The sequence below is a fragment of the Panthera pardus genome, unplaced genomic scaffold (assembly GCF_024362965.1).
Source record: "Panthera pardus isolate Hobbes unplaced genomic scaffold, ASM2436296v1 HiC_scaffold_16, whole genome shotgun sequence".
Classification (NCBI taxonomy): domain Eukaryota; kingdom Metazoa; phylum Chordata; class Mammalia; order Carnivora; family Felidae; genus Panthera; species Panthera pardus.
Window position 1 is genome coordinate 116,693,575 of NW_026526721.1, and position 14,083 is coordinate 116,707,657.

At 36.2% G+C, this 14,083-nt stretch overlaps 1 protein-coding gene across 8 annotated transcripts in view; it reads left to right on the top strand.

The window, feature by feature from the left end:
- Nucleotides 1-14,083, top strand: part of PLSCR4 (phospholipid scramblase 4) — a 135,095-nt gene that overhangs the window by 90,437 nt on the left and 30,575 nt on the right. The window contains exon 1 of one of the 8 annotated variants that reach the window (XM_019438915.2): nucleotides 11,000-11,306. The exons of 6 other annotated variants lie outside the window; for them this stretch is intronic. The gene's annotated coding sequence lies outside the window, so the exon portion shown is untranslated. Of the gene's footprint in view, nucleotides 1-10,999; nucleotides 11,307-14,083 lie in introns of those variants that run through there. One more of the 8 variants, XM_019438897.2, reaches the window with a different exon arrangement.

The window sequence follows — 14,083 nt, forward strand, 5'->3', positions numbered from 1 at the left end:
TGCACTTTAATCTACTCATATTGAACCCACTCATCTGTCCGGTTCCCTAGTAACCAAGAAACCCATAAAACGAATCCACATAATTATACATACTTACAAGAGCCAAAATTTTGGCTGAAAGTCTACAAAGAGAATTGTAACTTGGAAGGGTGAGTAAAACATTTCATCTTTGGTGAACCTGAGATCTCTATAGTTATAGATACGCTACAAGAGAGTATTTTCTATTTCAGTTCTATTTCTTTTTATTTTCTTTTCAATTTGGATTATAAAATCTATTAGATTATATTCCTTCTATGAGAGTGAAATGTATCACTTAAAAATTTTACAGCAAGGGACGCCTGGGTCTGTCAGTTAAGCATCTGACTTTGGCTCAGGTCATGGGCTCGTGGTTCATGAGTTTGAGCCCCACACTGGGCTTCACATTGACACTGCAGAGCCTGCTGGGATCCTCCCTCCCTCTCTTTCTGCCCCCCACCCCCCTTCACAAAATAAATAAACCTAAAAAAATTTTATAGCGTATTTTGGATTTCTTTTGAACTTTAGAAGAAATTTACTTGGGTGTACAAATGAGGTTTGAGGAAAAATTTAGATAGGTATTACATTAGTAAATTGAAGATTTAATTGAGTATTAAGATAATGATTCCCTTTGAAGATGAATTTTTACTGACGAAAGATGTCGTAGATCTGTAACTTTGGGTGGGTGGGTGTGTGGTGAGGGGTATATCAAAATCACTTGGGAAATGGTTTCAAACCTCATACACTGGAAGAAGTCCCCTAGATTGGTGGTTCTCAAGTATGATCCTGAATCAGCAGCATCAGCATCACCTGGTCTGATATGCTCTATGGCATATTTGGAATAGTTTCAGATTTCTTTTATACACCCACTCCCTCTTCCTTGAGAATTATTGTACTTGATTGCTGAGGTACAGAATTTTTGTGTGGGGAGGAACTTTGGAAATCAATTTGTTCAAACTTTCATACTTGTCTGTGTGTGTTCTGTGTGTGACTAAAGTTCTCTTTATGAAATTTTTGCATTTTTTTTTTCATTTCATTGTGATGAAAACTGCCTAATTTTAAGTCACAAGAACAAACTGGACCATATTAGTTAAGAACATGTTTAGCCAATTTGACTTTCTTAAATAACCTTAACAGTATTGGTTTAAGAAGGCAGATAAATGTCTACATTTACTTTGGAAATGTTAACATCTGGTGAGTTAATATTTTGAAAATTCTTGTAGGAAAGTTGCATATTCTATTAATAAATCTTTTAAAAATTTCTACATCAAGTGCTTTGATAGCATGTTAATACAAGTTTTTTAAAACCTATTTGATTTAATGTTGTAATCGAAGAATATTTACTTTAAAAATATCCTTAGTAACTAGATCCAGCTAAATAATCTACACAAAACACCTCTATTACATCTGGTTGGAGAAAGTGTTAATTTTTATTTCAATTTTATTTTCTCAGTTGTATTTGTATTATAATTTTGGAGGCTTATATACTTATAAAAGTTTTGAAAAGTTTTCCCAAAGTAAAAAAGAATAAAGGACCTGCAAATTTGATTATGTCCCAGATTTTTGGTATCATTTTCTTCGTTGTTTATAATATGTACATACGCATGTTTCTGTATTTGAATAATTAAATATTCACAGTAGAAAAGTATTTCATTGTTTTAATTTTTTTTTCTTTCCTTTCCCAAATGGTAAGTGTTAGGTCCTTATCCAAGGAAGGATAGTTAGATATATTTAAACAGGTGATAACTTTATTGAGGCATGATGAGGTGGATTTTGCTGGGTTCATGGTGCTATTTGCTTTGTGATATATGTGAAAAGTCCTTAACCTAAACTAGGTATGCAGTGTTTTTGCAGAATATTTTATTGTGAGAATTGACCCCACACAGTTGGACTCTAATATATAATCATTGCAATAGCTAAATCTCAGAAAGCGATTGACCTTGATAAACTTGCCATGGTGCAATCACATTTTTAAGGGGAGAAGGAAATTGTCTATTAATGTTTTAAAGTGGTTCTCCAAATTTAAATGGACAGCATAAATCAATTAGTTTACAAGTAGAGAATAAAAAATAGTAGTATACTGGAGCTATACTAGGAAGTTACGTTAACTGTAGTTGGAATCCACACGAGGTCAGTCTTGGGGGAAGTTGCTCTATGAATAACTAAGTTTTTAAAATCCTTAAAAAATATACATACTTCTCAAGAGTTCACATTCATGAACTATTGTTTTCATTCAGTTCAAAATATTATTTCCCTTGAGACATCCTTTTTGACTCTGGATTATTTAGAAGTGAGTTGTTTTTATTTCTACATGGTTAGAGATTTTCCTGTTACTCTTCAGTGATTTCCAGCTACATTACAGTATGATCAGAAAACACACTTTGCTTGATTTTAATCCTTGGTAATTAAGAAAAAAATTCTTTGTACTTTTTAAAGGTTTGTTTTATGACCCAGAGAGAATGGTCTGTGTGGGTGAAGGTCCCATGTGTTGAAAAGAGTGGGCATTCTGATGTTGAGTGGAGTGCCCTACAAATGTCAGTGTAGGTTGAGGATGATGCTCTAGTTCTTTAGTATCATTATTGACTTTCTCCCCACTTGGTGCTGTAGATTACCTGAGCAGGAAGTGTTCAAGTCTGCCAACTACAGTTGGTACTTTGTTTCTCCTTTCAGTGCTCTCAGTTTTAGCTTCATGGATTTTGAAGTCCTCTTTTTAGGCACAGTCACATTTAGGATTGCTGTGTGTTTTTGGTATATTGACTTCTACTTGTGAGTGATGGCCCTCTATCTCTGATAATATTTTTTTGCTATGAAATCTAGTGGAATATTAATATCCAGCTTTCTTTTAATAACTTTATTGAGATATAATTCACATCATAAAATTCATGCATCTGAAGTTTATTGATTTTTATTGGATTCACAGATTTTTGCAGCCATGAATTTATCCATTTATCAGTTGGTAGACATTTGAGATTTTTCTGTTCTTTAGGTATTTTTAATAATACTGCTATGAACATGTTTTTGTGAAAGTTTTTTATTTTTATTTTAGTATGTACCTAGGAATAAAATTGCTGGGTCATATGTTTACTGTATTAATTGTATTCATCTCTGTGTTTAATTTTTCAAGGAACTGCCAGACTTTTTTCTAGAGTGGCTGCACCATTTTACATTTCCACCAGCAGTGAATAAGGGTTTCCAGTATCTTCATATAATTGCTAACACTTGTTTATCGTCTCTTTTTGATTATAGCTATCTTAGTAGATGTGAAAAGTAATTGTGATTTTGATTTGCATGCCTCTGATGACTAATGATGTTGAAAATTTTTTTACATCCTTATTAGCATTCATATATCTTTCTTGGAGAAGTGTCCAAATCCTTTTGGCTGTTTTTCAGTTGGGGTATTTGTCTTTATTATTGAGTTATGAGAGTTCTTTCTGTATTCTGGATGAAAGTCCTTCACCACATATATGATATATAAATATTTTACCTCATTGTGTGGATTATTTTTTTATTTTCTTGATGGTATTCTTTGAACTACAAACTTTTACAATTTTGATAAAGTCCAATTTCTTTCTTTCTCTTTTGTGGTCGCTTATTCTGTTGGTGTCATATCTATGAAACCATTGCCTAACCCAAGGTGATGACAATTTACTCCCATTTTTGTCTTTTTAAAAAAAAATTTTTTTAACATTTATTTATTTTTGAGAGACACAAAGAGACAGAGCATGAGTGGGGGAGGAGCAGAGAGAGAGGGAGACACAGAATTTGAAGTAGGCTCAAGGCTCCCAGCGGTCAGCATAGAGCCCGACGCAGGACTTGAACTGTGAGATCATGACCTGAGCCAAAGTTGGATGCTTAACCGACTGAGCCACCCAGGTGCCCCCTAAAATTTCTTAGTTTTACCTTTTACATTTACATTTATGGTCCATTTTGAATTAAGTATTTTGTATCAGATGTTGTAGGGGTCTATATTCATTTTTTTGGATATAGATGTACAGTTTTTACAACACTATTTGTTGAACAGACTATTCCTTCCTCATTGTATGGTCTTGGCACCCAGTTCTGTTTGTTCTGTCTTTGCCTATCATTGGCCAGTACCACACTACTTGGATTACTGTGGCCTTGTAGTAAGGGTTAAAATCAGGAAGTATGAGGCCTCCATCTTAGTTCTTCATTTTCAAGATTATTTTGGCTGTTACGGTTTTCTTTTGTTTCCATGTGAACTTTATGTTTAGCTTGTCAGTTCCTAAAAAAAGGCAACTTGAATTTTGAATGAGATTATGTTAAATCTATAGATCAATTTGGGGAGTATTGCCACCTTAACTGTATCATGTTGACTGATCCATGAGCTTGGGATATCTGCATTTTTATTTAAATCTTATTTGCGGGGCGCCTGGGTGGCTCAGTCGGTTACGTATCCGACTTCAGCTCAGGTCATGATCTCGCAGTCCGTGAGTTCGAGCCCGCGTCGGGCTCTGTGCTGACAGCTCAGAGCCTGGGTCCCGCTTCGGATTCTGTCTCCCTCTCTCTCTGCCCCTCCCCTGTTCATGCTTTGTCTCTCTCTGTGTCAAAAATAAATAAACGTTAAAAAAAATTTTTTTTTAATTAAAAAAAAAATCTTATTTGATTTATTTCAACATTATTTTTTAGCTTTCAGTGCACAAGTCGTGCACTTTTTTTGTCAGATTTATTCAATGTATTTTATTCGTTTTGATGCTATTTTAAATGGAATTGGTTTTTTTATATCGTTCATTGCCAGTGTATAGAACACTTTTTTGTTTGACTTTTGTGTATTGATTTTATGTTCTGCCACATTGTTGAACTTATTTATTAGTTCTAATAGTTTTTAGCGGATTTCCTAGGAGCATCTTAATGCAAGATTTGTCACATTTCTTCATTCCCAGTCTGGATGGATACCTTTCATTATTATATTTTTTCTAGCCTAATTGCCCTGTATACAAGTTGTAGTACAATCGAATAAAAGTGGTGAAAGTGGATGTTCTAGTCTTGTTCTTTGGTCTTGGGAAAGCATTCAGTCTTTCTCCATTGAGCGTAATGTTAGCAGTGGGGCACTGTATAGATGCTTTTTATCAGATTAAAGAAGTTTCATCTCATTTCTAGGTTGTTGACTGGACTTTTTTTTTAAATCAGGTAAGGTTTTGAATTCTGTCAGATACATTTCTTCATATATTGAGCTGACTGTGGTGCTTTTGACTTTTCTTATTAAATCATTCCTCGATTTTTGTGTGTTAGACCAGTATCTTTTTTAAATATAATTTATTGTCAAATCGGCTTCCATACAACACCCAGTGCTCATCCCAACAAGTGCCCTCCTCAATGCCCACCATCCACTTTCCCCTCTTCCCCACCCCTCATCAACTTTTAGTTTGTTCTCAGTATCCAAGAGTCTCTTGTGGCTTGCCTCCCTCCCTCTCTCTAACTTTTTCCCCCCTTCCCTTCCCCAATGGTCTTCTGTTTCTCAGGATCCACCTCTGAGTGAAAACATATGGTATCTGTCTTTCTCTGCCTGACTTATTTCACTTCTAATACCTTCCAGCTCCATCCATGTTGCTGCAAATGGCCAGATTCATTCTTTCTCATTGCCAAGTAGTAGTCTATTGTATATATAAACCACATCTTCTTTATCCATTTGTTAGTTGATAGACATTTAGGCTCTTTCCATAATTTGGCTCTTGTTGAAAGTGCTGCTATAAACACTGGGGTACATGTGCCCCTATGCATCAGCGCTCCTGTATTCCTTAGGTAAATTCCTAGTAGTGCTATTGCTGGGTCATAGGGTAGTTCTATTTTTATTTTTTTTGAGAAACCTGCATACTGTTTTCCTGAGCGGCTGTACCAGTTTGCATTCCCACCAACAGGGCAAGAGGGCTCCCGCTTTTCTACATCCTCACCAGCATCTATATTTTCCTGACATGGTCATTTTAGCCACTCTGACCGGTGTGAGGTGGTATCTCAGTGTGGCTTTGATTTGTATTTCTCTGATGATGAGTGACGTTGAGCATGGTTTCATGTGTCTTTTTGCCATCTGGATTAGACCAGTATCTTATCACTGGTATATATCCTACTTGGTCATGGTGTATAAACCTTTTTATGTGTTGCTGGATTCGGTTTCTTAGTGTTGAGGGTTTTTGTGTCTATATTCATAAGGGGTATTAGTGTAGCTTTCTTTTCTGTGATGTCTTTTGTTTTTATATCATGGTCACAGTGACTCTTAGAATTAGGTGGGGTATGTTCACTTTTATTTTTTAGAAGAGTTTATGAAGGATTAGTATTTATTATTAAGCATTTGGTAGAATTCACCAAAGAAGTCATCTGTGCCTGGGCTCTCTGTGGGAAGTTTTTTGATTACTAATTCAATTTTTTGTTATGATTCTATTCAGATTTTCTTTTTCTTCAGTTAGTTTTGGTAGAGTATATCTTTCTAGTAATTTGGCCATTTTATCTAGTGTATCTAATTTGTTGATATATAGTAGCTCATATTCATAATTTTTTTTGTTTTTCATTGTAAGGGCAATACTAGTATGCCTCCTTTTGTTCATGCTTTTAGTAATTTGAGTCTTCTCTCTTTATTCATTAGTTCAGCTGAAAGTTTGTCACTTTTGTTGATCTTCTCAAAGCAAAAACTTTTGGTTTTGTTAATTCTTTTTCTGTTTTGTATTTTATTTCTTTCTACTTTAATCTTTACTGTTTCTTTCCTTCTGCTTGCTTTGGTTTTAATCTGCTCTTAAGGTGGAAGCTTGGGTTATTGATTTGAGAGCCATCTTTTTAAAAACATGTGCATTGACTAGTATAAATTTGCTTCTAAACATGGTGCTAGCTGCATTTCATGTTTTTTGGCATTTTGTCTTTTTATTTTCATTCATTTCAAAGCATTTTCTAATTTTCCTTGTGAATTTCTTGCTAATTTGTTGCTTATGTAGAAGCGTATTGTTTAATTTCCACATATTATAAATTTCCAAAATTCTGTTCTGTTTTTGATTTCTAAATTTAATTCTGTTATTTTCAGAGCACTTTTTATTTATATGATTTCAATCTTTTAAGGCTTATTGAGGTTTGTTTCATGGACTGATGAGTGATCTATCTTGGAGTATGTTCCATATATACATTGAGAAAAATCTAGTCTGTTATAGTTGGGTGCAGTGTTGTGTAAATGAGTAGTAGGTTTAGTTGGTTCATAAAAGTGTTCCAGTCCTTTATTTTCTCATTGATCTTCTGCCTGGTTGGTCTATTTATTATTGAAAATAGAGTATTGCAGTCTCAAACTGTTGCTGTTGAATTGCCTGTTTCTTCTCTCAATTCTGTCTAGTTTTGCTTGTATGTATTTTGTGACTTTCTTGTTATGTGTATGATTGTTCTATTTTCCTGGTGGATTGACCCTTTTATTATTATAAGATATCCTTCCTTATCTCCTAAAATAGTTTTTGTCTTAAAGTATATAGCCACTGCCCTTTTTGGTTAGCACTTGCTTGCATGGTATGTACTTTTGATTTTTTTTTACTTTCAACCTATTTGTTTTTAAATCTAAATGATGTCTCTTGCATGCAGTGTGTAGTTGGATCATGTTTTTTTTTTTTTCTTTGATACCCATTTTGCTAATCTCTGCCTTTGATTGGATTGTTCAATACATGCCCATTAAGGTAGGATTTATGTCCAATATTTTCTTTAAATTTTTTACTTTGAGTAAACACACAATGTTACATTAGTTTCAGGTGTACGACATAGTGATTCAGCATCTCTATACGTTTTGCTATGCTCACCACAAGCTTACTTACCATCTATCACCATATACTGCTATTACCGTATCATTGACTGTATATTTCCTATGCTGTGCCTTTTATTTCTGTGACTTACGTATTCCATAACTGAAAACCTCTATCTTCCACTCCCCTTCACCCATTTTGCCCATCTCCTGCCCCCCCCCCCCCCTTCCCTCTGGCAGCTACCAGTTCTCTGTACTTACGGGTCTATTTCTGCCTTTTGTTAGTTCATTTGTTTTTTTTAGATTCCACATATGAGTGAAATCATATGGTATTTGTCCTTCAGTCTCACTCATTTCACTTAGCATAATGTCTTCTAGGTCTGTCCATGTTGCAAATAGCAAGATCTCATCTTTTTTTATGGCTGCATAATATTCCAACACGCACGTGCACACATACGGTTTATATGTATATCACGTCTTTATCCATTCATCTGTTGATGACACTCAGCTGCTACTTGTTTTTGATTTATGTTCCATCTTTCTTGTACATGTTTGCTTGGTATATCTCTTCTATCTTCTTTCCTTTAGTCTACTTTATCATTACATGTGAAGTGAATTCTTTCAGAAAGCGTGTAATTGGATCATTATAAGAACACATCCATTTATCTATTTTGATAATCTATGTCTCTTCATTGATAGGCTTAGTACATTATATTTAATGTAACTATTGACATATTTATAATTTATACCTGCTTGTTTTCTTTTTCATTCCTCTATGTCTCATTTCCTGTCTTTTTCAGCATTATTTCCATCTTTTTGTAGTATTTAATCTGTTACTGCGTTCTGGACTATATCTTGTGACTAGTGTTTTTAGTGGTGGCTCTCAACCCACATGAGTTCAGACTTTCCTGGTTCTATGTACACATGTACTCTATCCTGGATACTGTGTTTTGAATATTATGTTTAAAAAAGTTCTGAGTCTGATTTAGATGCTGTGGAGGAAATCGATTTTCTTCTTGTTCTGGCAGGCTGTTGACCCGTTTGGGTTCAGGCCACAGGTTCTACCAACCTTCTGTGCATTGCGATGTGAGTGTCGGTTTTGATATTCAGAGTCTTGGCCCTGCCATTTAGATTTCTTCTGCAGTGCAGTGGCCAGCCTGAGACCTGGGCTGTGGTCTCCCTTCAGTTCTCAAAGTTTTTGTTAGGATCAGATCCATGTGTGCATCACTCAGGGATGAATGCAGAAGTTTATAAATAACTTTACTGGGACACTTTCTGAAGCTTCTCCTCTACCATCTCCTTACCAGTTTTCTCGGCCTCCTTTTCAGTTATTGAACCAGAAAAATGAGATTTTATTTACCTTTCTCTGCTGTGTACTTCCCACAAATTAACTTGCGTACAAGGCCAAGTTAAAGGGTACAGAGAGAAAAGAAACCAAGGGAGAAGTTTCACCGCATCCTCTTGGGACCCCAGGTCCTTATATCCAGGGGAAGATTTCCCTCTCTTAGTATTCCAGGCACCTGTGAGCCTCCTTGGATGCAATCACACCTTTCTCCACAGTAGGATTGTCAGGATCTGGGGCATGAGCAAGTGGAGAAAAAGAAAAAGTATTGGTAAACTATCCAACTCTTTCTGAGCTTTAGGAGTTCCCCTTCCTGCTGCTCAAGCCAGGAGCAGAGGGCTTGTCCTGGAGCTGTCTCTGCGCCTGGTGCCTCCTGCCGTGCTTTGGGCTGCCTTGAAATACATCAGGTTAGGGATACCAGAGACAGATCAGGAGCCTGATTCCAGTTTATGGTACTTCCAATTCTGGCCTTCTTCTCGCATTTGGTTTCCAGAGTCTTCAAATAGCTGCCAAATCATTCTGTCTAGGTTAGTTAATTGTATTCAGTGGGAGAGAGAGGGTGATGTAGGTTTACTAGATCTTACCCAGAACTGGAACATGTAACCTATCATTTTTTTTTCAAAATATATTTTAAATATATTCAAAATACATTTCAAATATTTTTCAAAATACATTTCAACAACCTTACAAAATGGAAGTCGACAGGGATCTCAGTAGAAGGGCCTAATTTTCATATTATAGGGGATAGTAGGAGAGCTGGATAATTTGAAAGCAATGTGACGGGGGTGGCATAGGAGAGAGGGGGCAACAAGGAGACAGAAGGCAATTTTCAGTGGTGTTTAGAACAGTGGTCTGGCCTCTGATGAGGGTGTTTTAAACCATAGTTTCCCCAGTTTGTAAAACTGACCTTGAACAGGTTAAACTCTGAGCTTCTCTTTCCTTATCTGTGTAATGAAAACCATAATACCCACCTCACTCAAAATATACAAAGTTCCTGGCACCTCCTAGATAATTAGTAACTGATATCTAAAATTGAAACCCGGTGAAACTGAGTGTTTTAAACATATTATGCCAGTTTATTAGGGGTCTTAATCAGTACATAACCTCACAATTCTCTATAGCTAACTGCTAATTTAAAGAGTACTTTAAATTTTCTCTAAAAAGTGTTAAAATTTTTTACTTGAAAAGAATCATGTTTTCTGTTTGGCCTCATTCCAGTTAGTTTTAAATAGGAATGTAATGATGATTTCTGTTTGAGAATTTAAAAACATGACTGGTTTGCTTACTCTTTTCAGTACTGTGGCTTAGTATTCTGGTGTATTTCAATATGTAACATATAAATAGTATATAAATATAGGTAAGTGTGCAATATATAAAATATAGGTAAGTAGTATGTTGTGTATAAATAGATTAACATTTTCAGTAGCTTCTACATAGCAGGGTTGTAGAAGTCATATGTGGTCAAGAGAATTTCATTTTATAATTTATACTGTGAGCAGAACAATGTAATAATGTAGACTAGTGCAAAAGTGACAAAAATGAGCAAATTAGGGAAAACATCTCCATGTGAGTCAACTAACATTCAAAAAAAGCCTTCACATAAAGAAATTTAGTTTGGGGCACCTGGGTGGCTCAGTCGGTTAAGCGTCTGACTTTGGCTCAGGTCATGATCTCACAGCTCAAATTTGAGCCCCACATCGGGCTCTGTGCTGACAGTTCAGAGCCTGCCTTGGATTCTGTGTTTCCCTCTCTCTGTCCCTCCCCTGCTTGTGCTTTCTCTCTCTCTCTCTCTCTCTCTCAAGTAAATATTAAAAAAGAATTTTTAAAAAAAGGAAATTTAATTCTAAATTTATTTAGAATATACAACACCTTTTTTTTTTTTTTTTTTTTTTTTAATGCAGGGAAACTGATGCCTGTAAAATGCATAAATCCTGTGCTCTGTCGTGATCCAGAATGTGTAAGGAGTTATATAAGTAAAAATCTCTTCCTTTAGGAGACTTACGTTCTAGTAGGGCTTCCACCAAAATTTAATCCCCTTTAAAGCCCCTACTTTTTCAAAACTTTTTCTGCTTGTAGCTGCTGCTAATTTTCTTTCCCCCATTCCCTTTAAGATTCCTTACCAGGAGGCCACTCTTCTCTCCTCTACACTCTCTCCACCACATGATACCACCTCCAAGACAGAAAAGTGTTTTCATTTTGGTCCAGCAGATCTGTTGGGCAATAGCAGAGTAGGTGAGACCCTAGTACTCCCTTTTATAAACATGATCTCCTCTTGGACCATTTTCCCAGGGAGGAAGGTTGAGGAGGCCCTTGAAAAGCACTTTCTTCCTGAGCTCTGTTTATATCATGAGAAATCTTACTGTAGAATTTTTTTGTGAAATGAATTCTTCAGGGGCGATTGGGTGACTCGGTTGGTTGAGCATCTGACTCTTGATTTCAGCTCAGGTCATGATCCCGGGATTGTGGGATCAAGCCCCATGTCAGGCTCCATGCTCATCATGGAGCCTGCTTAAGATGGATTCCCTCCCTCTCTGTCTCTCTTCCTCCCTCCCTCCCCCTGTGCCCCTCTCCCCCACTTGTGCTCTCTCTCTACAATTAAAAAAAAAGTATTTAAAAAGTAGTATTTAAAGGAATGAATTCTTCACATACTCATTGTATTCAGTAAAATAAGTAAACTGACTGAGTTTAACATTTACAGCTAACATTATCCATGGTAATATCACATATGAATTAGTGTATTTGTAATCCACAAAACTTGTCCTGAGCTAAAATAGATGGATTAATATAAATGTATCCCCATTACCGTAGGAATGATTCAAAGACCAGACCTACTTGGTTATGAAATGAATTTCATATTCAGAAAGAAGCATACTTGAACTAGTTATGTCTGCCTTTTGATTCTACCAAGGCTATCACCAGAAACAAGGAAAAATGGCTCGTTAAATTGTATTTGTTTTTTTATTATTTTTCCACTCTACCCTACCTCAGAGGTAAATACGGAAGAGTTCTGGTGTGGCTGCGGTAGATAAGAGGAAAGCACAGGTGGATAGCAACACATTGTAGTCTGGCAGTGGGGGGACTGGATTGTTGGTCACATGCTGGCAGTACTTCAGTGGCTGTACAACCTTGGGGAAAAGTCTTTAAATAACTTCTCTGGGCCTCTGTTTCCACCTCTGTCATAGTATCCAAAGCTTTTTATGAAATTACTATCTGTGTACTGCCTATTGAATACAATTTAAAGATAAAAAAGGATCATTATTAATAGATCAGATTCTGATTTGAAACATTGGCTGTAAAAATAATGATCAGTTCTGAAAGACCTCAGTGTAAGACAGGGAGCCATCATAATCCTCGAGGAGAAAGCAGGCAAAAACGTCTTTGATCTTGCTTGCAGCAACTTCTTACTCAACACGTCTGTGGAGGCAAGGGAAACAAAAGCAAAAATGAACTACTGGGACCTCATCAAAATAAAAAGCTTCTGCACAGCGAAGGAAACAATCAGCAAAACTAAAAGGCAGCCGACAGAATGGGAGAAGATATTTGCAAACGATTTATCAGATGAAGGGTTAGTATCTAAAACCTACAAAGAACCGGTCAGACTCAACACCTAAAAAACAAATAATCCAGTGAAGAAATGGGGAAAAGACAGGAATAGACACTTCTCCAAAGAAGACATCCAGATGGCCCACTGACACATGAAAAAATGCTCAACTTTACTCATCATCAGGGAAATACAAATCAAAACCACAATGAGGTATCACCTTACACCTGTCAGAATGGCTAAGATTAACAACTCAGGCAACAACAGACATTGGTGAGGATGTGGAGAAAGAGGATCTCTTTTGCATTGTTGGTGGGAATGCATGCTGGTGCAGCCACTCTGGAAAACGGTATGGAGGTTCCTCAAAAAATTAAAACTAGAACTACCCTACAACCCAGCAATTGCACTACTAGGTATTTCTCCAAGGGACACAGATATGCTGTTTCAAAGGGACATATGCCCCCCAATGTTTATAACAGCGCTGTCAACAATAGCCAAAGTATGGTAAGAGCCCAAATGTCCATCGATGGATGAATGGATAGAGAAGAGGTGGTATATATATATACACAACGGAGCATTACTCGGCAATCAAAAAGAATGAAATCTTGCCATTTCCAACAACGTGGATGGAACTGGAGGGTATTATGCTAAGAGAAATTAGAGGAAGACAAAAATCACATGGCTTCACTCATATGAGGACTTTAAGAGACAAAACAGATGAAAATAAGGGAAGAGAAGCAAAAATAATATAAAAACAGGGAGGGGGACAAAACGTAAGAGACTCTTAAATATGGAGAACAAACAGGGTTACTGGAGGGGTTGTGGGAGGGGGGGTGGGCTAAATGGGTAAGGGGCATTAAGGAATCTGCTGAAATCATTGTTGCACTATAAGCTAACTAATTTGGATGTAAATTAAAAAAAATAAAATTAAAAAAACATAATGATCAGTTCTTGGGCAGCCCAACCTTTTTCATCTCTTAATGTAAGATAAAAAAATGTAAAAAAAAAAAAAAAAAAAAGGCGGGGGCAAAAGAACAGATAACAAGTCTAGTGCATTTACTGCAGAAAACCTAGTTAAACCCTAAATGTATAAGATTTAAGGAGGCTCAGAGGCCATATTTTTGGGTATTCCTGTCAAATCTGATTGGAAGTAATTTCTTCTTTAGCAGTGATTTCACAGAGGGTACCTTTAACATGTGTTAATTTGGATTTTCTCTCTTTCAGAAAGGTAATCGCATTAGTTATATTAATATTCAATCCAGAATCCATGGGCAAGCTAAATAGAAACAATGCATCTGTTGCTTTTAAACCTCCAATTTTGGGAGCTCTTTCTGTAGGCGTGCATTAAATGTCCGTTTGTCTTTGTCTTGCTTCTTCAAAGAAGTGAATACAAACTTTATATGTTTAATTAGCAATAGGTATTTAAAGGGTCACTTAAAAAGGAAGAATGAACAGTCCTTTTGAATGT